At 37.3% G+C, this 25,803-nt stretch overlaps 2 long non-coding RNA genes across 2 annotated transcripts; both read left to right on the top strand.

Moving 5' to 3' along the window:
* The first annotated feature begins 5,993 nt into the window (after positions 1-5,993).
* LOC136227317 (uncharacterized) lies at positions 5,994-8,225 on the top strand. The gene is made up of 4 exons (XR_010688002.1): positions 5,994-6,142; positions 6,225-6,349; positions 6,477-6,674; positions 7,096-8,225. It is a non-coding gene; the product is annotated as an uncharacterized lncRNA (long non-coding RNA).
* A 13,181-nt stretch (positions 8,226-21,406) lies between these two features.
* LOC136225433 (uncharacterized) lies at positions 21,407-23,040 on the top strand. The gene is made up of 3 exons (XR_010687065.1): positions 21,407-21,512; positions 22,359-22,442; positions 22,794-23,040. It is a non-coding gene; the product is annotated as an uncharacterized lncRNA (long non-coding RNA).
* Positions 23,041-25,803: the final 2,763 nt, after the last annotated feature.

Below are 25,803 nucleotides of genomic sequence, written 5' to 3'. Positions count from 1 at the left end.
ATCCCACCTCAGCCTACTACAGATCCGGCCCAACACCAATCAGCGTCTCCACAGCCCAACCCGCCATCTCTCCAATGCCACCATCCTATCACGCCCGCCAGTCCACCTCCCAGCCCACCCGGACCAATTGACCAGCCCAGCCCCGCCCACTCACTCAGTCCGCCTGGGCCTCCACAACAGGACCAACAGCCTAGCCCCTATCATTCTCCTTCCACTAATGACACCCTCTCCCCCGAGCCTACTTCCCCCCCAATAATATCCACCCATCCCATGGTCACCCGAAGCCAAACAGGAATTTTTAAGCCCATCCATAAATTAAACCTCAACGCTTCCACTCTTTCTCCATTACCCTTGAACCCTTCCCTCGCATTACGAGACCCAAATTGGAAAAGTGCCATGGCCGATGAATATAGAGCTCTTATTGAAAATAAGACGTGGGTCCTTGTACCCCGTCCTCCTAATGCTAACATTTTGCGTAGTTGGTGGATTTTCAGGCACAAATTTAATGCAGATGGTTCCTTTGCGCGCTATAAGGCTCGCCTTGTTGGCAATGGTGCTAATCAACTAGTTGGTGTAGATTGTGGCGAGACTTTCAGTCCAGTTGTTAAACCTGCAACGATCCGTGCCGTTCTCAGCATTGCTCTATCCAAAAATTGGGGTCTCCACCAAATCGATGTTAAGAATGCTTTCCTTCACGGCAATCTCTCTGAGACAGTTTATATGCATCAGCCAATGGGGTTCAGAGATCCCAACTATGCGGAACATGTTTGTCTCCTCCAAAAGTCACTGTATGGTTTAAAATAAGCTCTTCGGGCGTGGTACCAACGGTTTGCCTCTTTTCTTGCAACTTTGGGTTTCTCACATAGCAAGTCTGATCACTCGCTCTTTGTCTTTCATCGTGGGACCGAGACCGCCTATTTGCTCCTATATGTTGACGACATAGTCCTTACAGCTTCTTCTCCTGCTTTACGAGAGACTATCATCAGACACTTGAGCTCTGAGTTTGCTATGAAGGATTTAGGTCCATTAAATTATTTTTTGGGTATCTCCATCACTCGCACCCCGGGATCACTTTTCTTATCTCAGAAGAAGTATGCAAATGAGATTCTTACAAAAGCCGGGCTCTCTTCCTCTAACTCTTGCACTACACCTGTTGACACCAAGCAGAAACTCAGTCTCTCCTCTGGTTCACCTTATCATGATCCATCCGAGTATCGTAGTCTCGCCGGTGCATTACAGTATTTAACTCTGACTCGGCCAGATATTTCATACGCAGTACATCAGGTTTGTTTGTTCATGCATGCTCCTCGGACTCAGCACATGGCCGCCATCAAACGTATTCTCCGCTATGTTAAAGGAACTCTTGATTATGGGCTTCATCTCACAGCTTCTTCCCTTGATTCATTAGTCTCTTATACTGATGCTGATTGGGGCGGATGTCCTGACACTCGTCGATCTACTTCTGGGTACTGTGTATTCCTTGGGGACAACCTCATATCCTGGTCTGCCAAGCGTCAGCCAACTCTTTCTCACTCGAGTGCTGAAGCGGAATACCGCGGGGTCGCTAATGTTGTCTCAGAAACCTGTTGGATTCGGAATCTCCTTCTAGAGCTCCATCTACCGATTCGGAAATCCACCTTTGTTTATTGTGACAATGTCAGTGTTGTTTATTTGTCCGGTAACCCGGTCCAACATCAGAGGACAAAACACATTGAGATGGACATACACTTCGTCCGTGAAAAGGTTTCAAGAGGGGAGGTCAGAGTTCTTCACGTACCTTCTCGGCACCAAATCGCTGACATCTTCACCAAAGGTCTTCCTCAGATTCTTTTTGAAGACTTTCGGTCTAGTCTCAACGTTCATCCTCCTCCCGTTTTGACTACGGGGGTGTGTTAGACAATTATGGTAATATTAGTAATGTAAATCAGCCACAAATTAAGGAATTATATTAGCTGTAAATTAGCTAGATTTTACAGCATTCACATTGTAATCTCATGTATAAATATCTCATTCCAAATCAATACAAGGCAAGGGATTCCAATTAACAATTCTGTTTCTAAACAAACAGATTTGTGCTTGAAAGAATCAAGAGAAAGCTCCAATTTATCATCCTAGTAAGATGAAGTTGAACTTTCATACTCAAGCTCACTCACTCAGTATCTTCGACAGATTCGCTTAAGTTTTTCCTCTTTCGATATGTCTCCTAATTCAGTGCTCCAGGTGAACAAGACGGCAGGAGAAGCTTATGAGCTTTATGTGCTTTGTGATCCTGAAGTTGCTCTTATTATCTTCTCTAACCGTGGCAAGCTCTATGAGTTCAGCAGCATATCCGAATTGAGTGATCTAACCTGGCTGGCTTACTTTGGGAAAGACAAGTAAGCGCCACACACGGGTCCCTAGAGTGATCGAATCCTCCTGGCCCCGTGACATTTGGTATTGTCTACGGTTTTTGTTTTTGCTATCACTATCAGTCCTTAGGTCTAACTTAACCAATGAATATGCAGCAAAGGCTTGTAGCGGATCCGACGAAGACATGTTTGAAAGCATATGGAAATCAGCTTAAAGTTTGTCATGTTCTTCAGCTCCTGAGATCTTTTCGTGCACAGTTGGACAAAAGCCAAGCAAGTCTAGGTACTGTCTACATGATACTGCTGATGTACTGCCATTGCTTCAAAGTTGGGCAAGTCCTTCAAGTTCGAAACTGAGGTGCAACACAGAAGAGCAAGTCTCTTTCGAGCAAGTGTTTTTCGTTGCATAAAATACAGGGTAAAGAAAGTAAATAGTCCGGGTAGAAGAAGGATGATGTTTATTAATTATGATTGGAGAGCCAGAGTTGAGATATTGTAAGAGAGGTTGATGGGGTAGGATATTTTTTTGTATTTTATAAATCTTTTTAGAGAGATGAGACTAAAATGTGAATACTCTTCTTACATTTATGGAATTTATCACGAGTGAAATTGCATGCTCTCGAAATTTTGTTATAGTAAATAGTTCTGTCTTGGAAATTCCAACTTTTTTTTTGAACTATTCATTTGCTACCTGGTTTTAAATATGGTTTCCTTAAGGGAAGGAATTGATTTATGGGATATGTTCATTGGTTTTAAGCATGTTTCTGGCCATTGGATTCATTAGTCACTCGATTTTTTTTTTCTATTGCTTGCTATATTAAATTCCATTAGATTAAAACCATTGCTAATTCTTTTATTTAGAGGCAGGAACAAGTAACCGTTAGAATTAGATCAGGTAATGGCAATGGGTGCAGTATAGAATTTGATCAGTATGTGGTTTATGGTTCGAGTTTTAGGAGCGGCCTCTTGCCAAAAAATTGGCAAGGGAAGACTTGCTCCCAATACACCCTTGTGGTGGGACTTTTCCCGGACCCTCGCTTAGTAGGAACGCGTAATGCACCGGGCCACCCTTTTTATGGTTAGTGTATAAAAAAATGAAAATGCCAGTTGGGATTCTTGTGAGACATTAAAAAGTGTTCTAGTTACTTTAGACTTTGATATATGCTCACCAACTTGGCTAATGTTTTATTAATCTGCTAGAGGTTTGTGTTCCATGTGGACTATAACCATTGTACCATGAGAATTGAGTTTTCAGTCTGGCGAAGAGAAATACACTCGAAGTTGTGTCAGGATCATTTTTGTTATGTCTATCATTTTTGTTTGTTTGTTTACTCTCGTGCTCCAAATTTCATGTTGCTCTTGAGCTGATAGAGTACCTGCGGCCAATGGCCGAAACTACAGAAATATGAATGAATACAAGTCCAAATTCAAGCTTCTTAGACATTTAGATGGCATTTCCTGAATTTTATGAACAGCCAGCCATCTCATTTAAACTAAACAGTCAAGGAATTTAATAGCAGACTATGAATCTTGTGCTCTTAACATGGATTTCTAGCTGTTTCGTAAAACGGCATAGTTATTCTCTTTCTTGTGTTTGTAAAACAACGAATTGTGTTGCTCATATTCATGATCGGGCTTTAGATTGTTTGTTCGGGGTGTTTGGAATATTGGTAGGATTATAAACGACTGATGCTGGCTTGTTATTAAGATTAAAGATCCAAATTTGAACATGTTTAAAGCTTATCTTGTGAACAAGTGAAATTTGAGCTTGATGAATTTTAATTTCCTTAAACATGAATAAGCTAACTTCTCTAATTTGGTTTTAGCTTTAAGTTTCATGTAATATTTCATTTGAAGTTGTAATAGATTTGGCAATTCGATCTAACTTGTAGCATGATCTCTAAGAGTTATGATACGATCAAGACGGGTGATCTAACCCGCACTCTTCGAGCGAGTGCTTGCTCCAGACAATTTAGAGAAGAATAGAGAATATTATTATTGCTTAACCTTCAATAAACAACAGCAGGCTATTTATACTGCTAGTCTTTACAAATAAACCAATGACGGAATCCTAATTGGAAAAGGACTAAATAATAAATCCTAATTAGACAAGAACTGAGTAATGAATCCTAATTAGACAAGAACTAGAAATCTTAATATAATAACTAATTAATTAAACAGATAATCCTTGTGCCAGGCCGGAACCTGTTGCACCCGACGAGACCGACCCTCGACTTCAGGAATAGCAGCCGCGTCAATCCCAGGGGCTTCAATAGCAACTCTGGATCAGCTTCAGCAGTTGTAACAAGTTACAAAAGTATGGTATATAAAAGAAAAAAGACAAAGACGTGTGTATTGACATTGTGAGTTTTTTAAATAAATGTTTTTTTATTTTTATTTTTTTTTATGAAAATACTTGTAACTTCATTATATTAAAACATAGCAAGTACAATAAAAAAACAACAGTAAGAAATCAATTATTACAAGATCTACAAAGACACTGAAATGGGTACAGAGAGTAAAAAAGGTCATAAATGTATAAAAAAACACAAAACAACTCGTCAGAAAATTAACAAGCTCGAATTCAATATTATGTTCGGGAATTATTCACGAATTTGTTAACGAGTTTTGCTCGCGAGCAGTTCATTAATTTAGTTTATAAACTTCGCACGCTAACAATTCATTAATTATGTTCATGAACTATAGTGATTTGGAATTTCTTTAACACATAACTACATAGTTTTTAAATTTATAAAACTAAATTTTACATAAAATTACGCAGTTTACATTTTTCTATTTACAGAAATGTTATTATTAAAAAAAGGCTTAATACATTATTTGTCCTCTGAACTTGTCTAAAAGGTTTGATTGCCCTCCTGAACTTTCAAAGTATCCTGAAAGCCCCTCTAAACTTGCATTAAATGTTGAGTAGCCCCTGAACTTGCGCAAAATATAATCAATGGATCACTCGGTTGCAAAAAAAAAGTAAGTTAAATGCGAAAAACATATTGCACAAGTTTTAAAAAAAAAGTAAAACGATCGAAGTCGGAGTATACGGTTGTTAGATTAGAGAATACAAATTGTATATAATACATCTTCTGCATTTAACTTATTTGTTTTGCGAGCAAATGAACAATTAATTACATTTTACGTAAGTTTAGGGGGCTAACTGAACATTTAATGCAAGTTCAGATGGCTATCAGGATACATGAGGCCAATCAAGTTTTTTGGACAAATTCAGAAGACAAATGATGTATTAAACCTAAAAAAAAAAAAAATCGAACCCATCCTAGTTAAAAGCATTTCATCAATATTATAATCACACTTGTTAGGTTTGTTTATATGGTCTATAATAGAGACACAAAGCTTTCAAACTGAGATTCATCGTGTTTAAACTTGACTCGTTTATAATTGAACTAAATATAATCGAGATTTTATCGAACCCAACACCGAACCGTTTACCGTGACCCACTCATTTAAAGCCCTAACTTACACCGACAATCAAAATCTGGTTTGAATTAAAAAAGAACAAAATTTTATAAGTTCGACACATAGAAGGTATGTGTCACTATCTCCTTGTTACGCCTATAAATTGAAGTTTATATCGAAAGAAAGCGCAGTTTGCCTTCTTCTCCGCCGCCGTGCATCGGTGAAAATGGCATCGGCCTTCCCTTTGCTAAAACATACTGCAACTCGACCACGTTTTGATTCGTCTACAACCTTAAACCGTGATAGTCATGAACTCATACAAAATTAACCTCACACTGATCGATTTGCAGCCCCCGTATTTGCCGGTAATTTTCATTTCGTAATTAAGTTTGCCGCTGTTGTTTGCTTCCACTTGTGACTTTATTTTACTTCTTCGCTTTCCCACAGTGATAGACCCCGGCGATGAAGTTTGGCTGTTTGACCCTTATTTTCCTTCTTAATGAGGAGGCGTGTATCAGAAAGATTTTGAAGCAATCCTTTTCCTTCTTAAGGAGGAGGCGTGTATTAGAAAGGTTGAAGGAATCCCTCTAAGTTTTTCTTTGGCACTTTGTGTTTTGATTCTGATTGAGCTGAAGGTTTATAGTAATTATTGTCAATTGTAAGAATTTTGAAGTTCTTAATTAATGGGATTTACTTCAGGTATTCGTGGGGTCTTTTCGAGCCTTGGCACAATAAACGTTGTTGTTGTTGTTGTGTCACGGGTTCTAGTCTGAGTCTTAGGAGGGAAGGTTTGTCTCCAATACACCCACCACACACCCCTCCCCCGACGGGTCCGGTGCACCGCCCTTTTATTCGTGGGGTCTTTTACTGGCTGAACAAAGCTCTGATATTAAAGAGGTAAGGGGACTAAGGATTCTATTTATGATTAGCATTTTTTTATTGTGAAAAATCATAGTATTTTGAATTGTCAGTATAGTAGAAATTCAATTTGTTCTACGAAATAGAGGAAGCATGAGTAGTTGAAGTTCTTTGAATGAGATCCCCAACATTGGTAGTTGAAGTCTACAAGAAACAATTAAGAACCAAAAAGATAACTATTATACTTGCTCTTTTACTTCTTATTTTCCTACCTGTTTTCCTTCCATTGTGAATGACAAAATTTCAAGTTTGCCCTGCAATTTATAGGACATTTTAGCTTCTTGAGCACTAAACTATAGGGCTTCAACAGTTTGTATGATTTTGAACATCTTAACCACCGAGTTCCAATTTTAAACAGCCAAATTTTAATAAAACGTATAATTTTTTAATTTCTATGCAGCCAATGGGATGGAAACTACCAAATCGAAGCTTACCTTCCAGCCTTGAACCCATCAGTAGACAGGCTGATTACACCAATGCAACAGCAATCACAACTTGCATCATTAGTGAACTTCCATGGAGGAGCCTTTTCCGAAGACTATGAAGCAGAAACAAATGCTCAACACACTTCTGTGGAACCGTCAACAATCATCCATGAATGATAATAGTATGCCTGATCTCGATTTTCGACTTTGAGCTTATTATCTCCATGCCTCAAATAAGACAACTATGAACTGCTTCTTTTTTTCTTTTATGTTGAATAAGTGTTGTTGATTGATGGATGCATTTCTGGATCAGAAATGATTTGGTTTAAGCTTTATATGGTCAACTTGTTTCGTTATAGCATATGCTATGCATCATCATTTGGCATGCATTAGATCTTACTGAATAAACTGACAGCAGTTAAAAATGCAAAATATTGCATTTGTTTTTCTCGGTAGAAGCATGAAGTATGATTGTTCTGTATATTTACAGGTGCTCATTGTTAGCACTTTCAAATGCTTGTGCTCTTTCTTTCTTATTGCTCTTGGACTGATATAACTAAATGATGTTTGAATTCGCAAATATTTTCATGTTCTCAAGTTGCTGATTTTCAACTCATTTGATAAGCTTCTGGTTAGAGTAAGAGCTTGATTCTCTCTGGGTTGGTGTTCTTTAGTTCGGGCAGGATAATTGGGAAGAAAGTCTGAAAGACTCGTCTTTACATTTCTCAGAGCTTAAAACTGCAAATCTTTTGGCACTTTTTGGCACAAAAGTGGAAGACAGAGAGACTCAAAATCGTCAACTCTGCAGCAACATCAGATAACTTTGTTTCTACTGAACTGAGGTTAAACTCTATGCCTTCTTCTCAGGATCAGCAGCCAGCAATCCAAACACCTTCTTAGTGGGCAGATTGACATTCTGCAAGCTGAATAGATAGTTCTGTAGCAATGGAGGTTCTGTTCTTTGTCACTTAATTTCAGTTCAGTAGCCGCATTCAGTTCTGTAATTAGTTCAGTTCAGTAATTTATCATTACTTATTATAATTATTTATTATTATTATTATTATTAGAACCGTTATTATTTTTATAAACTTTTTATTTTAATTAATTCTATGTTTAAAGGATTATATTATTATATTATTTTAGTTCAGTACCATTCAGTGAGCCTCGGTCATGAAAATAGACTGCTGTTTTTTTTTCAGTAATTTAGGTTCATCAGTTACTTTCAACCGTCCGTCCATCGTAATATTATACCATGCCTGTCCAGTTTTCGTTTCCATTCCGAATTTAGAATAATCAGTAATGAACTCTGTAAGCTTGCATTGCAGTGATGCTATCTATTCTGGTGGTGTTAGTTGTGATATCCAAGTAGTTTCAGGTGTTTCTGCTGCTTGTTGTCACAAGCCACTGCAGGGGTAATTTTCACTTGTTGTCCCTAAATCATGCATTAAGTAACAATATTGTCCTGAAATCTTTCATATTAAACAATTAAGTCCTTCAAATTATCATACAAACACAGTTTAAATGAAAGGGAATCATTGTAGAAGAATTGGACATTTATGGTTACATGAGATGTAGGGATAATTTGAATTTTTCTGGCAGTAACCCACTTTAACAGCTTTGAGAATTTGACATGGTCCCTGTTGAGGTTATTTTCCCTATCTGTAATCAAGAAGAAGAACATGTTTTGTTCCGGCTAGGCCCCCCCTTGTTCGATTGCCAAATCGCAGTTTGTTATGAAATTGCGATGTTTTAGTTATTATGATCTATTTTTATTCTTACCTTTCCAAATTAGAGCATATCTGGAAAGAAAAATTGAAATCTATGACCTATTTTTATTTTTACCTTTCCAAATTAGAGCATATCTGGAAAGAAAAATTGAAATATGATTTCATCGAATCTTGTTAGGTGATTATTTAATTATTTATTGTGTTTTTTGATGATGGGTTAGAGGGATCATCCTTAGCAGCAGAAGGCCAAAAGACCTGCTGTGATATATTTCGGAAATTAGCTAATACCATTGCAATCGCTACCTCTCGAGATCAATTAGCATACCTCATGCAGTTGCATCTCTCGAGATCAATTAGCATACCTCACGCAGAATGCGCAACATTTTTACCTTTGGTTAGCATATCAATTCTGTTTGTTGGAGTAATAATAACTTCCAGAGATTTTGGATTTTAAGGGCGAAGTATTAAATGAAATATTAATCACCTCCAAAGTTAAAGGGTTTAGTGAAATCAAATTTTAAGAGCGAAGTATTTAATGAGGGTCCTAATAAATATTAATCACGTTCAACTAGTGACATCAAAAGTTAAACATTATAATGGTCTGAAATTCAGTTTTGCAATATTTTGATATAGAAAATTAATAAAAGAAATATAATTAATTTTCAATTTTACAGATTTATGATTAAGTAGAGTTTTGCATATGAGATCAACTTGCTTAAGTTTTTTTTATTGAATGTGACAAGCAACAACAGAAAGTAGAAGTGTATCTAAGAAAAAGTTTTCTTGAATTTAATAATCATGAAATAGTTTTAATAGATTTTATGCTCTTTACGATATAAAGCATGATAACTGAAAAATGAAAAACTAAATTTGAAAATCACATCCCTTAACAGGTTTTAGCGATTAAGTGCTTGAAAATGGAAGATTTTGATGCGTCTCTCCTAAATCGTCTTTGTAAATCAGAATCTAATAGTTTTTAAAAAAAAAAAAACAAATCTGATAGAGTTTCTTAAAAAAAAGTATAGACAATTGGAAGCTTCATGACTAGGTGAACTTGGAAAGAATCTAAAATAAATTACGGAATTTGGATTTACTAATTGATGTCCAGTTTTTATTAATATGGAGAGATCATAATCTGATTTTTTTTTTAAAATACAAGGTTATAACTGCATTAATTTTTTTAGTTTTAAATAAAAACTAATTTAAAATCCTAGATCAATTAATACCAATATAAAGACGTCCCTCCTATGCAGATTCAGCGACGGACCTATAATTTTATTGTAATGATAAATGACACGACATAGCAAAGAGATCATTTCAGCAAATTATTTTAGTAGCATCTCATACGAATAATAATATCGTACTCTTATTTCCATGCTTATATATATTAGTGATTATTGATAACATTTACTTCCTATGTCTTATTGTATTGTAATAATGTTGAATTTATGAGTGCCTTTTAATTACTTGTCATTTGCTATAACTATATATATGTATATTTCTATAATGTACTGACACTTTTAAGAGGTTAATATACGAGTTTAGAAGTTGATGTACGTGTCTGATATTCTGAGAGATATAGACATGCGGAATACATACGAGACAAAAAAGTGTCCATTCTGCTTTTCTTGTTTATAATAATTAATTATTTACTTATAACAATAATAGACGGTATTATATAGCCCACTTAATACGTGGATTTTCTAGTAATTTATGAATCTTTTAACATTCCAATTAATAAATTTTTGCAATAATATAAAGTATTCAAATTATTAAAAAAAAAAATCTTAAACTATTGTCTTAATAAAAAGCATGAGTAACCTCTTAGGTGAAATCGGTTCTATTGTCTTAATAAAAAGCATGAGTAACCTCTTAGGTGAAATCCGTTCATGCGTGAATATAATTAAAAATTTGAAAAATTAAAAAAAAACAAAAATTTAGATATAAGGTAACAAAATAGGTATATATTGTTTTTAGAGAAGTATTAATTTAGACTTTAGGTAACATCAATATAGTTTTAACGTTTAAAAACTGGTATAAATTTAGACCTCAATAACGGATTAGACACGTTATTTCTATTACTCCGTTAAGTTATAATTTCTTCATCTACTTATAATTGACACGATAAGTAATATCAATGACGTATTTTAGTTCCGTTATCCCTATATTAGTGTTATTTTGTACGTGGAGTTTTAGGTTAGATTGATTCTGCCCCAAATTACCCAAAAATTTATAAAATTGACAGACTAAGCTGACGTGTGACTGTTCTTATCTGATAATACTCTTACCAAATTACCAATTCAAGATCTGATACACCTACTACATAAGCATAAGATGAATTTGGGGTTTTGAGGGGCGGCTCTTCTCCGCCGTTAGGTCGTGAAGGCATTGATATCTCAAGATGGGATGCGATTGCGATTGGGGTTACATACTCAACCGTGCATCGGTGGAAATGTCATCGCTGCTGTTGATTCCGATTAGGGTTACATACTCGACCAGTGGTTTGTGGTGCTTTGAGGGCGTTGTTCGGAACAAGATTCGACCAGCATCCGATCTCGTCTATGAAGGACCATCTGATAGTCATGAACCTATAAAAAATCATCTTTCTTCTTCAACAGTATGGGGAAGATTAAAACATGATATTCTGTTTCTAAATAAACAGATTTGTGCTTGAAAGAATCAAGAGAAAGCTCCAATTTATAATCCTAGTGAGATGAACTTGGACTTTCATACCCAAGCTCACTCACTCAGTATCTTTCACAGATTCGCTTAAGTTTTGCCTTTTTTCATGTGTCTCCTAATTCAGTGCTCCTGGTGAACAAGACGACAGGAGAAGCTTATGAGCTTTCTGTGCTTTGTGATTCTGAAGTTGCTCTTATTATCTTCTCTAACTGTGGCAAGCTCTATGAGTTCGGCAGCATATCCAAATAGAGTGATCTAATCCTCCTGCCTGTCTTACTTCGGGGAAGACAAGTAAGCACCACACCGTGGCTCTGATGCGGACATCCGAACTGGCCACACTGATCGCGCGGACTCTAGCGGGTCTTCAAGAATCAAGCTCACAGAGGATGCACCTAGAAGGGCGGATCCCCAAGACATGCGAGCAAGGCGGATCTAGGAGTACGCCAGAAGGCGTATCCACATATGAGCATGGGCGGATCGCCAAGATTACTTCCTCAGAAAGTCGACCAACAGACAATCTGACATTCCGTACCTGCACCTCTGTACCTGTTGTCTGGGCTCATTACCTATCTTACCCTCTTATTATTAACTGTATTGTAACCCTAGTAGGGGTAGTCCCTGTCCTTTGCTTATCTTTTAGAGGTTGTATTTAAACCCTCATTTTGTAAGGATATGAAACTTTTTAATCAATCAAATATCATTTCTCTTTGAGAATTAAGGTTATACCTTGTTATTGGGATTCACTCCTTCAAGTTAAGCTTGAGAAGAACATCTTTGTTGGTTTACGACTAAAACCTCCATTTATCGCTTTCAATCCGTATCAGTTGGTATCAGAGCCAATCGTTTCCTGACCCGAAACTTCTTTTGGCAATGGTTCAACCCCGACAACCGCAAGATTCCGTGGAAACCAGTGACCGGAGGTATGAGGAGCTAAGGGAGCACCTCACGGAACAGATTCAGGCCAGCCATGAGCGGCAGAGACAGACCGATCAAAAGTTGCTGGAGTTAACCACCTCCCTGGAAAACTTCAAACTGGAGGTTCGGTCCTTAATCCAATCCGCAGCAGGAGGATCAACTCAGAGAAAGGAAGGAGCCCTTGAACAACCACGTCCACAAATGGGTCCTAGGGATCCTGAGGTAAGAAGGCCTGACTTTGTCCTTGTGCATAACGCTGATAGCGATAGTGATGATTTTGAGGATATTGGGGATAATGGTGCCTTTAGAAATATGAGGGGTGTTGGCCCGAATGATAACAGACGTGTGGGTATGGTTAGGGCAGAACCAGATCTAGGAAACTTTGACAGGGATGATGCCTTTAAGTTAAAAATAGACTTACCGTCTTTTGGTGGTGAACTGGATATAGAGGGGTTCTTAGATTGGTTATCGGAAGTTGCGCGCTTCTTTGAATATGCTGGGATTCCTGATGAGAGGAAAGTAAGGCTGGTGGCGTATCGCCTGAAGGGTGGCGCATCAGTTTGGTGGGATCAGATGAGGGAAGAAAGAAGAAGAGGGGGCAGAGATCCGATTAGATCTTGGCTACGAATGAAGGCGATGTTGAGGGAGCGGTTCTTACCGCCGGACTATGAGCAGTATATCTACAGCTCCTACAGAGGATGCTCTCAAGGTGCCCGAAGTGTCCATGAGTATACCTCAGAATTCTGAAACTGAAAGCCAAAAGACCTCTAGGTACCTAGAAGGGTTGAGATACAACATCCAGGATCGTATTGGCACACAGATGGTGGTTCGAGTGCAAGATGCCAGGAATTTGGCCCTGAAGGCTGAATCTCAACTAAACGGGCGAACCCGGAGATCCGCCGCTACTGAGTATACGCCTGGAGGAAGAGATAACGTGAAGTCTTATGACAAAGGCAAGCAAGTGGCGAGTGCCAGTGGAGTCAGGGTTAATAGTGTGGGAAGAGGATCTGTTGGAGATACTAGGCCATACAAGGAGGTACCTACACCACCTAAGAGCAACAATCCATATGCGAGGCCCGCGCCTTTTAAATGTTTCAGGTGCAATGAACCAGGCCATAGATCCAACGAGTGTCCTAGGAGGAAGAGTGCTAACATGGTGGAAAGATGTGAAGAAGACTATGAAGAAGGGGATGAAGTATATTGTGAACCCTTGGGAGAGGATGATGATGAGGCGGATGAAGGGAGATACGCCATTCATGTGGTTAGACGCTTATTAGTCTCCAGCCGACTAGAGGGCGATCAGAGGCATCAACTATTCCGGACTCGTTGCCTTGTGAACAAAGGGCGATGCAACGTAATCATTGATAGTGGTAGTCAGGAGAACATTGTGAGTAGCAGCGCCGTTCAGAAGTTCGGGTTGTTGGTAGAGGCGCACCCTGATCCCTACAGGGTGGGATAGATCAAGAACGTTGGCGAGTTGAGGGTGACCCAGAGATGCAAGGTACCGACTGAGATTGGTAACTATCATGATGAAGTCTATTGTGATGTGGTCGATATGGACGCATGCCACCTATTGTTGGGCCGACCCTGGCAGTTTGATAACAACGCCATCCACGCCGGAAGAGAGAACACTTACAGATTTGTGAAGAATGGGGTGAAGTTTGTCCTTACACCAATGGTGAGAGAGCCAAAGGCCGACGAGAAGTCTACCTTGGTAGTCTGTCCTACACACAAATCGTTTGTCAGCGAATGTGAAGAAAGCCAAATGGTATACGAGGTAATGGTTAAGGCGAATCACGAATCCGCCCAAAGGGACGAAAGGGAAATGCCGAGTGAAGTGACCCGCCTACTTGGCCAGTATCAAGATCTGTTCCCGGAAGAGCTACCCAGTGGGTTACCACCTTTGAGGGACACCCAACATCATATCGATCTTGTGCCTGGGGCTAGCTTACCAAGCCTCCCACACTATCGAATGAGTCCGAAGGAGAACGACATCATGAGACAGAAAGTGGAGGAACTCATCGAGATGGGATACGTTAGGGAGAGTATGAGTCCTTGCGCCATTCCAGCTTTACTTACGCCGAAGAAGGATGGGTCTTGGCGGATGTGTGTTGATAGTAGGGCCATCAATAAGATCACCATCAAGTACAAGTTTCCCATTCCAAGGTTGGATGATATGCTGGACCAGCTTGGCGGATCTAAAGTCTTCTCCAAGATTGATCTCAGGAGCGGTTATCACCAGATACGTATTCGAGTTGGGGATGAATGGAAGACTGCTTTCAAGACTAGGGATGGATTGTATGAGTGGTTAGTGATGCCATTTGGGATGACCAATGCCCCTAGTACTTTTATGAGGCTAATGAATCAGGTGCTTCGCCCGGTGATTGGGAAGTTCGTAGTTGTGTATTTTGATGATATTTTGATTCATAGCCAGACCTTGGCGGATCATGAGAAGCACTTGCAGACAGTATTTGATCTGTTAAGGAAACTCCAGCTATTCGCCAACACCAAGAAGTGTGACTTTGTCATGGAAAGTTTGGTTTTCCTTGGATTCGTGGTTAGTGGCGACGGTGTCCAAGTGGATGGAGAGAAGGTGAGAGCCATCCGAGAATGGCCGACTCCGAGGAATGTGGGGGACATCAGGAGTTTTCATGGGCTAGCAACATTTTATCGAAGATTCATTAAGAACTTCAGTTCCATAGTGGCCCCATTGACAGAATGTTTGAAGAAAGGAAAGGGGTTCGAGTGGGCGGACGCCCAAGAAGAGAGCTTCGCCTTGATCAAGGAAAAACTGAGTACAGCGCCAGTGCTGGCGTATCCTGATTTTGATAAACTGTTTGAAGTTGAGTGTGATGCCAGTGGAATTGGGATTGGTGGTGTTTTGATGCAAGAGAAAAGGCCCATTGCGTACTTCAGTGAGAAGCTATGTGACGCACGGCAAAAGTGGGCAACGTATGATCAAGAATTTTATGCCATAGTGAGGGCATTGAAAGTATAGGAGCATTACTTAGTGGGGAAAGAATTCATTCTCTACACTGACCATCAGGCCCTCAAGTATCTAGGAAGTCAGAAGCAACTTCGAAGCTCCATGCATGCCCGATGGTCCGCCTTCATAGATAAGTTCCCCTATAAGCTTATCCATAAGGCGGGAAAACAAAACGTAGTGGCGGACGCCTTGAGTCGGAGGGTTGCACTAATAAAAACCGTCAATCTGGAGACCGACTGCTTCGAACATATCAGAGGAGAGTACCTGGCGGATCCCGACTTCGGTAGCATTTGGGAGAAATGTAAAACCCAACATGGAGATGGAGCGTATCACATCACGGATGAGTATCTAATGAGGGGTAACCAACTTTGTTTACCTTGCACTTCCATCCGCGAAAAAGTTATCCGCGATCTGCATGGCGGATCCCTGGGGGGACATTTTGGGCGAAACAAGACCTATGAAGCAGTAAGTTCCCGTTTTTTCTGGCACAAGATGAGGAGAGATGTGGCGTACCTAGTAGAACGATGCTATATCTGCTAGACCGTCAAGGGACACCCCACTAATGCTGGTTTGCAACTACCACTACCTGTACCAGAAACTATATGGGAGGATCTATCCATGGATTTTGTCCTAGAGTTACCCAGAACTCAGAGGGGCATGGATTCCATCTTTGTGGTTGTTGACCGATTCTCAAAAATGGCACACTTCATACCATGCCGAAAAACCAATGATGCATCGGCAACTGCTAAACTGTTCTTCAATGATGCACTTCATACCAAAGAGTATTGTCTCAGATCGTGACACGAAGTTTCTGAGTCACTTCTGGCGGACCTTGTGGGCTCTTTTTGATACTTCTCTGAAGTTTAGTACCACTGCCCACCCTCAGACAGACGGACAGACAGAAGCGGTCAATAGAACTCTGGGAAACTTACTGCGTAGCAAGTGCAAGGATAAGCCCCGGATGTGGGATGTGGTTCTAGCCCAAGCTGAGTTCGCCTACAACGGCTCTGTACATTCGGGAACCGGGAGATCACCATTTGAGGTAGTATACACAAAGACCCCAAACCATGCCCTTGATATAGCATACCTTCCAAAGGGAAATGTGGCTGCCAACCAGCTGGCCCAGGACTATATGCAGATGCACCAAGAGGTAAGGGAGACTCTTGAGGATAGAAATCAGAAGTTAAAGGCTAAGGCGGATGAGCACCGCAGGGACCTACAGTTTGAAGTTGGAGATGAGGTCATGGTATATTTGGGCAAGGAGAGGCTCGCCAACACCGCAAGCAGCAAACTTCGGCCTAGGAGGTATGGGCCATATAAAATCACCAAAAAGGTCAACGCCAATGCCTATCATATAGCATTGCCAAACTGGCTTGGCAAAGTCTCACCAGCGTTCAACATCCGTGACCTTAGCCCATGGAAATCGGATGGTCCTTTAGAGCTCAACAAAAACGAATCAGTGCCGGACTCTTTTAAAGAAGGAGAGAATGATGCGGACATCCGAACTGGCCACACTGATCGCGCGGACTCTAGCGGGTCTTCAAGAATCAAGCTCACAGATGATGCACCTAGAAGGGCGGATCCCCAAGACATGCGAGCAAGGCGGATCTAGGAGTACGCCAGAAGGCGTATCCACATATGAGCATGGGCGGATCGCCAAGATTACTTCCTCAGGAAGTCGACCAACAGACAATCTGACATTCCGTACCTGCACCTCTGTACCTGTTGTCTGGGCGCATTACCTATCTTACTCTCTTATTATTAACTATATTGTAACCCTAGTAGGGGTAGTACCTGTCCTTTGCTTATCTTTTAGAGGTTGTATTTAAACCCTCATTTTGTAAGGATATGAAACTTTTTAATCAATCAAATATCATTTCTCTTTGAGAATTAAGGTTATACCTTGTTATCGGGATTCACTCCTTCAAGTTAAGCTTGAGAAGAACATCTTTGTTGGTTTACGACTAAAACCTCCATTTATCGCTTTCAATCCGTATCAGGCTCCCTGACATTTGGTATTGTCTACGGTTTTTCTTTTTGCTATCACTATCAGTCCATAGGTCTAACTTAACCAATGAATATGCAGCAAAGGCTTGTAGCAGATCCGATGAAGACATGTTTGAAAGCATATCGAAATCAGCTTAAGTTTGTCATGTTCTTCAGCTCCTGAGATCTTTTCATGCACTGTTGGACAAAAACCAAGCAAGTATACTTCAAAGTTCGGCAAGTCCTTTAAGTTCGAAACTGAGGTGCAACACAGAAGAGCAAGTGTTTTTCGTCGCATAAATACAGGGTAAAGAAAGTAAATAGTCCGGGTAGAAGAAGGATGATGTCTATCAATTATGAATGGAGAGTTACCTGAAGTCGAAGCTCGGTAAATCTGATCACCTCTACAGCACTAATGAAGGGCGTCAGCAGTGCCCTACGAGCGGGAACCTTTCCTTTGGTGGAGCTGTCCGAGATCGAGGTCCCGGTCAAAGGGATCATTTCCCTCCCAACAATCTTGGCCCGCAACGGCAACGAGGTGGAGTGCATTGCCGAGTGGGTAGTGGTGGACATCCCACTTACCTACAATGCCATCATCGGGAGACCTTTTATAAGTCTTTTTGGAAACAGATGTGACTAAAATGTTAATACTCTTCTTATATTTATGAAATTTCATTACAGTAAATAGTTTTGTCTTCGAAATTCTGAACTATTCATTTGCTGCCGGGTTTTAAATATGGTTTCCTTAAGGGAAGGAATTAATTTATCGGATATGTTCATTGGTTTTAAGCATGTTTCTGGTCATTGCATTCATTAGTCACTTGATTTTTTTTTCTATTGCTTGCTATATTAAATTCCATTAGATTAAAAGCATTGCTATTTCTTTTATTTAGAGGCAGGAACAAGTAACCTTTAGAATTAGATCAGGTAATGGCTATCTGCAGTACAGAATTTGATCGGTTTATGGTGAGTGTATCAAAAATTGACAATGCGTGAGACATTGTGTTCTAGTTACTTTAGACTTCGATGTATGCTCACCAACTTGGCTAATGTTTTTTTTAAATCTGCTAGAGGTTTGTGTTCCATGTGGACTGGGACCATTGTACCAATTGGGTTTTCAGTCTGGTGAAGAGAAATACACTCGACTTTAAGTGAATTGCGGGAATTCCTTTTCAACAATGCTTCACTTGTTAAATTAACAACCCGAAATTGTACTTTTATGCCTAATGGAATGGTAAATTGGGAATGCCTCACAGAATTTGCTATGGTTTCTTGTAAGTTGCCTGATCAAGCAATGGAACATATTCTTTCTGGTAGTCCGTTGCTCAAATCCTTAGAATTGATTGAAAGTTTTTCTGAGTCTGATAAGCTGATTATTGTTTCCAAATCTTTAATCAACTGTGATGGGATTTCATGGCTGGTTATTGCTTCTGAATCTTTGAAAAGATTGGTTAGAGGACACTTTTCTGATGTTGTAATTTCATGTCCAAAGCTTGAAAAACTGATTATTCTTTGTAGTTTGGGACGAGTTAGAAATGCTAAATTACTGAATTTGTCATCTTCACTTTATGCTACTATTGATTTTTATGATCCGGGGTTTCACGATCTGGAGCTTAAAACTTGGATTAAAGACATTCTTCATCAGCTTCAACATATGAAAGAGTTAGAACTTGGGAGATACTTTATCAAGCTAACTTTTATAAAGAATAAAAAAACATTGCATCCTTTTTTTATATGAATAGGTGTAATATTTTTAAATTTTAAAATGAATTATTGCAATATATTTTTTTTTGAATTTTCTTTTCCACATTATGCTTTCAGGTTCTATCAAGTTTAGCTTACATGAGAGATCTCTTTTTACCGGTGTTAAACATCAAAAGCTTGACTTTGAATTATCCTACTATGATGAATGCCAAATTTGGAATTGCATGTGTACTTAGTAGTTCACATGTGCTTGAGAAATTAGTTATTAATGTATCACACTATAATCGGGTAATTTTTTGAACCTTCTAAATGTCAAATTTAATTCAATAATCATTGTGGAATAAATGGTTTAACCATTCTATGAGTTTCCTCAATTTTATGTTTATAAAGAAAATGTAACGATAGAAAATGTCACTAGTTTTCCATATATTAAGTACCTTGTCCTAACCTTTTCTTCTCTTTTATCTCTAGGAATATTGTAATTTCCTTCAGCTGACCAATTTTGGAGACAACTACTGGAATTTCAATAGGAATGTCTTTTATTGTTTGTCATCACATCTAAAGACTATAAAGATCACTGGTTGTCCAGATAAGGATTTGTTAATCTTTATTGAATTTCTACTCAAGAATGCAAAAGTGTTAGAGAAGATGGTGTTAGAATTTGAAGATCATGTAACCACTTTTGAGCTCAAAGCATTAGAAAAACGATTGATGAGGTTGCGAAGATGTTCTAAAAATACCATTATTGAGGTTATACTCAGAAAGTAAATATTGACGATTTTAGAGGTTTTTGTGGTTCATTAGTAACTTGCTTTTATAAACTAAATTGGACTTGATTTTGTTGACATTTGGTAATGATGTTAATGTTTTAATGATTGTTTGGATGTTGATTGTTAAACTTTTTCTTCATGTCATTTTTTCAATTAGTACTCTATGTAAAATGTTTAAATGGTTTGTAGGTGAGCATTATTTTTAATTTGGTACTGAATGGTTAAATCAAATGTACTTTAGATATTATTTTAAAAATATTGCACTCTTAAGAAAACCTTGTATACAACTAACTATATAAGTCTGATTTCTTGTTCTGTTCCCATTACTATGTAGCAACAAGTAAAATTCCGTCTTTAATGTTGTTATTCCAATTTAGTATGTCATTGCAATTTCAACTAGAAGTCTGAAAGAAAGTAGATTAGAAGTTGAGTAGACAGAAAGGAAAGCATATATGATTATTGACAGTTTGATTTCTGCACTACAAGAAAAACAAACAATAGTGAGGAAAAAATAATGAGTGGGGAGAAAATCGCTCATTAAAAGCATACTTTTTATACTTTTAATGGGTGGAAATAAAAACTGGTAACTATTAGTCTTAAAAAACTTAACTTTACTCAATTTTCTATTGATATAGTGAAATTTATTTTAATTTGTATATGAGGAGAAAGACAGTAATTTTAAACACTTTTATTCTTCACTCTTATAACTTGCCTTTTATTTCACTAATTAGAAGAATTATTATTTGAATAAAACTAGGAAGAGTATAGTACCATTTCATACTTGAATACTAAGTTTGGCATAGAAAATTCCTAATACAGACACTGTAAAATGAATGAGAAGCAAACCATACTAGTGTGTCAAATGGGTGCACATAGTCCTTTCCTCTTGATTTCACTTGCTTTCACTGAGCCTGGCCTTTCTTTTCTCAATAAAGAAAAACACAAACAAGGGTATGACAGAGAAAGCACTGAAGCAAACAGAGGCAATATCAACGGAGACATGACGGCCGATGATGGCCTTGACCTCCAAGAGTTTTTCTGTTTCATGAGTATATGTATTCTGACCATAAGCAACCTCATGTTTATCAAAGTTGAAAGCATAGACACATACGAAGTACGTAGCAGAAGGCACACCATGCTCAATAGTCCATGTGTAACTTTAGTTCTTGTTTGAAGAAGTGTAAGGCATATTAACGATTTTGAATTGGCAAGTCTTGTCCTTAGATAGACGATCCTCTGTTTTTCTCCATGAAACTGGTGTATACGTGTCATTTAAATAATAGAGAACTCAATTGATTCGATGTAGCTGTCAAGTGGTTCCTCCTAAAGAATAGTTCACAGTCCCGGCTCTGCTTCACTCTTCCTCTCGTTTATTCTTCGTAATTGCTGTTAATGTTTGACTTTCTCTAATTCTTTTTGGATATTTGAATTCGAGTTGTGAATAATTTTCTAAATTTCTCTTTAGCAGATTTTGAGAGCGTATTTCGTGAGAGACGAGGGCTCGATCTCACTTGGATTATCGAACCCACCTGGTCTCTTTATTGGATCCTTAGCTCTAACTTTGATTGCTGCACCTTTGTCCACGCTTTTTTCTCTCTTGGTCTAAGTTGTCTAAAGCTAAGGTACTTGGATTACATTTTATAGCTCTTAAATGCTTCAAATATTATTATATAGATAATGTACATGAAATTATTATAATCTTCTGCTGAATTTAACTTCTTTTAGTACTGGATTCTCTATTTTTCCAATAGAAATATTTGATACACTTGTTTTTCTATTTTTAGTCTGTTAGTTGGTGTTATTGAAATTTTAGGTTTTACTTTTGATGCACAAATTTTTTTAGTATATCACTTGTTATGTTCTTCTTTCTACGGCATTCTTCATCATTTGGAATATTTCCACAAGCTAAGGTAGTTTCATCTGAGAAATTGAGTCTTTAATCCAAGTTTTTATTGTAAATTCAATCAACATTATTAGGTGTCTAATTAATACTTAAATGCCTAGTGTGCAGTGTCTGTATCCACTTAATTGAAGAAGGATTTACAAGTTAATAGCAGTAAGAATGGCTGTCCTGCAGATTCTAGCAGTGAATATCTTTTTGCAATTCGTTACGCTTCAATTAATTTAGTTTGCCATTGGATATTCGAACTTAGTGATTGGTGTGAATTATTGTTATTTAAGGTTAGAATTCTGATTTGGCAATTTGAGTTATTGAATTGATTGATTGGAATATTTGAGAAATTTTGTTGATTAATGCAATATAATATTTCCCTTGGTGATGTACTCTAGTTTATTAACTTTAAAAGCCTTTTCTAAGTTGGTGATAAGTTTGTGTCTCCATGCATTTTTGTTTGTGTAATCCATCTAAATAAGAGCAAAAAAATACAATTAAGTTGAAGTGGGAAGAGAAAGTTAATTGATGGCAAATTTTACTGTATAACTATACACTCTGTTTCTAATTTCTGCAGTGGACAAATTCCTTTCAAATTGATTTGCAATATTACACAAGAACTCGTGATTATACTGATATTCATCTCCTCGGTTGTGGCCTAGTAAGTTGGACTCTTAAATTTTTTTTTTTTTGTCTATTCTTTCTTCTCATTGTGTTAGTGGATATTCAATGCTTCTATTCTGCTATTTATTTATATTATTCAAAAGGTTAGTAATTGGAAAGAGTATATATCGCTCGGTCATTAAAGTAGTTTACTATTGTTAATTACAGCTGCACAGGGAAACTTGAGCGGCATATATCTGATTGAGAAAACTTTAGCTATATGTAAGACATTCCAAGCTTCCAAACATAAACGAGAAGAAAAATTATATATGATAACTGTGTAGATACATTTAAATGCAGCAAATTCATATATAGTTCTGGCGTCTAACGTAATACCTTTTACAATCAGGTGTTTTATGTGAAAACATTTGTAATTAGAACCATAGGCGAACCTATTGATGGAAGAGCCGAGTCTCCGTCCTCTTCGACCTTGGATGCCCACTCGGAGTTGCAATCAACCATAGGTGAACCCATAGACATCATCTTTTTGCAGATATGCACAATGTTTTTGGTATTTAGCTCTATTCTTTGTAGATTTCTTTACTTTGACTATTTAATGGGTAGTATAATAAAATTCTGATTTCATTTCGTAGGAGATCCCAATACTTTGAATGTAATTATACCTTATTTGCTCAAGTGTAAAAATTATACCTTCAATCTATGATATGTCTTATTATTAATGATATGGTTTCATTTGGAATTGGTTATCTATGTGTTTTTATTTAAAAGTTTGATGTTATTTTAATTTGTTTGAGACTTGAATATATCTAATTTAGAGTAGCTCCGTTCAATCCAAATCATTATAAATATTTTTAATTAGACGATTTTTAATCATTATAAATACTTCTAATGAGCGTATTTTTAATCACTATAAATGCTTCTAATGAGCGTATTTTGAATCATTATATAGTTTTTAATAAGGGTAAATGTCCACTCATTGTAAGTTATGATTCCGCTCATTAATACTTTTAGTAAGAAGGGCTTTCTCAAGGGGAAAATTCCGCTCATTAAAAACTTTTAATGAGTGGAACTAGACTTTTAGTGATGATTTTTCCCATCATTAAATCCCCTTTTTCTTGTAGTGATGGGACACCAAATCCTCGGTCGCCGATGCACAAACCGCTATTATCAATCAGCTAATTTTTATCAAACATGTCTACACAAACAGCTAGTCAAATCAGCTAGTCATAGCAGCTAATGTAATCAGCTAATAGCTAACAGCTAATTCCCAAACAGGGCCGATGACTAAAACATTATTAAACCCTTACCTTTGAGGGTTTTAAGTATAAGTCATCTTTTATTTATTTTTTTTCGGACTAAGAGCTTTTGAATTTATGCGGTTTCGAAGATTAAGTTATTAATCTTTAATTTTCACAATCAACGAGCTATCAGAGTTGGCTTTGTTAATCATTCAAACTGTTATTGAATGGCCCAATACGTGCATATAAGGACTTAATCCTTTATGGTGTTTGTTATTTATTTATCTAATCATCTTATTGTTATTATTAAAAGATAACAAATAATGTTTATTTATTTTCTGAATTTAGATTAGATATATTTCTTGAGATTAAAAAATTGAAATGAAAAATAAAAGATATGACTTTCGGTTTGTAACTTTTAATAATACCATCTGAATTAATTGAATATAAAATTTTTCTTGGAAACCAATGCATAAAAATGAGTAATAGAAAACATTCTGAAGAGCAAAATATTTGCAATGCTAAGAAATATGAAGCTTAAGGAAGAAAAAAAAGGTAAGAGAAAATATGATATGTTATTAAATCTATATATCGTGGAAAAAATTAAATCAACCGCCACTTGTATATATCACGTGTCAAAAATTATGTCATTTGGTAAAGAAATTAATAAATCGATTAATTTTTCATGCAAAACGGGTTAAATGTCACTTATGGAAATATTTCAAGGGCAAAATGTTACCAAACAATGCATAAAATGTTACCAAACAATGCATAAAATGATAAATTTGTGGATGCATTAAAACTAAATATGAGTTTAACTCTTAAATTAACCATCAACCTATTTTTAAAAAGGGTCACTTACATATAGATGCTTTGTAGTTTCGTCGATTTGCAACCTCGAAATGAATTTTTTTAAGCGTTAAATGTTATTTTAAGCAACTTTAATTCTTCAACTTTTTAGGTTTAAGGTCATTTAGGTATTGTTTTTTATGAGAGAGAAAGTTAATGTTTAAAGAGAGAACTAAAAAAATGATGTTTTCAAATTTTTTTAATATGGTAAATGTGATATACTAAAAAGTTTTAATTCTTTAAAATTTTCTTTTTGAGGTCGTTATCGGCCAAATTTGGCAAAGTGGAAAAAAATGTAAAATTTTATAACAACATTGTTGTGTTTGTAAACAAAAATTTCACAGGTACTCATCTGCAAATCCATGTAACCACTACGCATCTACTTGTAATTAACTCTTTAAAAAAATCAATTGGGCCTCTTTTAAGTTTAAAAAAATAAAGGGCTTATATTAATTATTTGGGTTATTTAAAACCTAAATAATATTAGTGTTAGCGATATTTTGCGAATATGCTAATTTCAACCTTGTCACGTGTGGTTAGGGTGCGGGCGTGCCAGAGAAGATTACTTCTCAATTGAAATGGTTAAGTTTATGGAATTTACGCGCCAAAACTTGAATTCTAAACGAAACGATTGGCGAGGGACGCAAGGATTGAAAAAGTCCCTCTTGGGTCTCTAGCGCCGTTATAGAAACTTTGCTAGATAAATTGTTTTATTTAAGCTAATGCGGGTAAATTGAAGACGAGAAAATAAAGGAATTTAAAGTGCGAAATTGACACGAAATTTGGTGAAAAATCGATATTTTATTGATGTAAATCAAGGTTTGAATACATGTGTTTGAGGTAAGCATAAATTAAAAATGAATTACAATTGAAGAACTTCTATACTAAACATATAGCTAATTCAATTGAAAATGGAAGAGCAAATCAAATAAAAGGAATTGAAATGCAATTAAAATAAATTGGAATTCAACAACAAACTCGGAGCCACAATAGCTATCTCGGATTGAAGTTGAATTTTGGCGTAGGTGTGAGGTCCTCGGAGAGCTGCCACCGATCGGGCCCGTACGGTATGTGCTTTGTGCAATGACTAAACTTTGGTAGGCAAATGGGGCAGATTTAAACTTTGACTTTGGGGAGCTTGGTTGGAATGGTTAAGAATTCGGAATTGGACAAGTAAATAGTGTAGATTGAACTTCGGGAAGTCAGGAACAACTTTGTCGAAGGGATCGAAAGCAGAAAATGAAGTTAAATGGACGAAAACGGGCTTTGAAAATGATTGGACGAATTTGGAAAATTACTTTGGAAAATGGA

The sequence above is a fragment of the Euphorbia lathyris genome, chromosome 4 (genome assembly GCF_963576675.1).
Source record: "Euphorbia lathyris chromosome 4, ddEupLath1.1, whole genome shotgun sequence".
Classification (NCBI taxonomy): domain Eukaryota; kingdom Viridiplantae; phylum Streptophyta; class Magnoliopsida; order Malpighiales; family Euphorbiaceae; genus Euphorbia; species Euphorbia lathyris.
Note: the sequence above shows the minus strand (reverse complement) of the source record. Positions and strands in the feature narration are given on the sequence as shown.